Here is a 363-nt window from a genome sequence, read left to right on the forward strand (position 1 = left end):
AAGACAAAGGTAATTCATTTTCAAAAGATCAGTTTTTTCGCACTTTTGAAATGGTAGGAACTCGCTTTCCTTGGTTGAATTTTTTTCTCTTTAATAATGGGTTCTGCTCTAAAATATTCCTTGTAACATGTATAAATGGTTAATGGTAATTTGAAATATGAAATTATTGATTTGCTTCAGTTTGAATGCGGAAACAGCAACCTACTGATGCAGAGGGACGAGCATTGAGGATTCTTAACAAAAATACAGATTTAAGAAACTGACATGTGGACTGTGATACACCTTAATTGCAATATTACGTGAAGGATCCTGCCACTCTGTCGTGAATATTTACGTCACGTTACGTTACGTGTACAAACAGTT

The sequence above is a fragment of the Penaeus monodon genome, chromosome 31 (genome assembly GCF_015228065.2).
Source record: "Penaeus monodon isolate SGIC_2016 chromosome 31, NSTDA_Pmon_1, whole genome shotgun sequence".
Lineage (NCBI taxonomy): Eukaryota > Metazoa > Arthropoda > Malacostraca > Decapoda > Penaeidae > Penaeus > Penaeus monodon.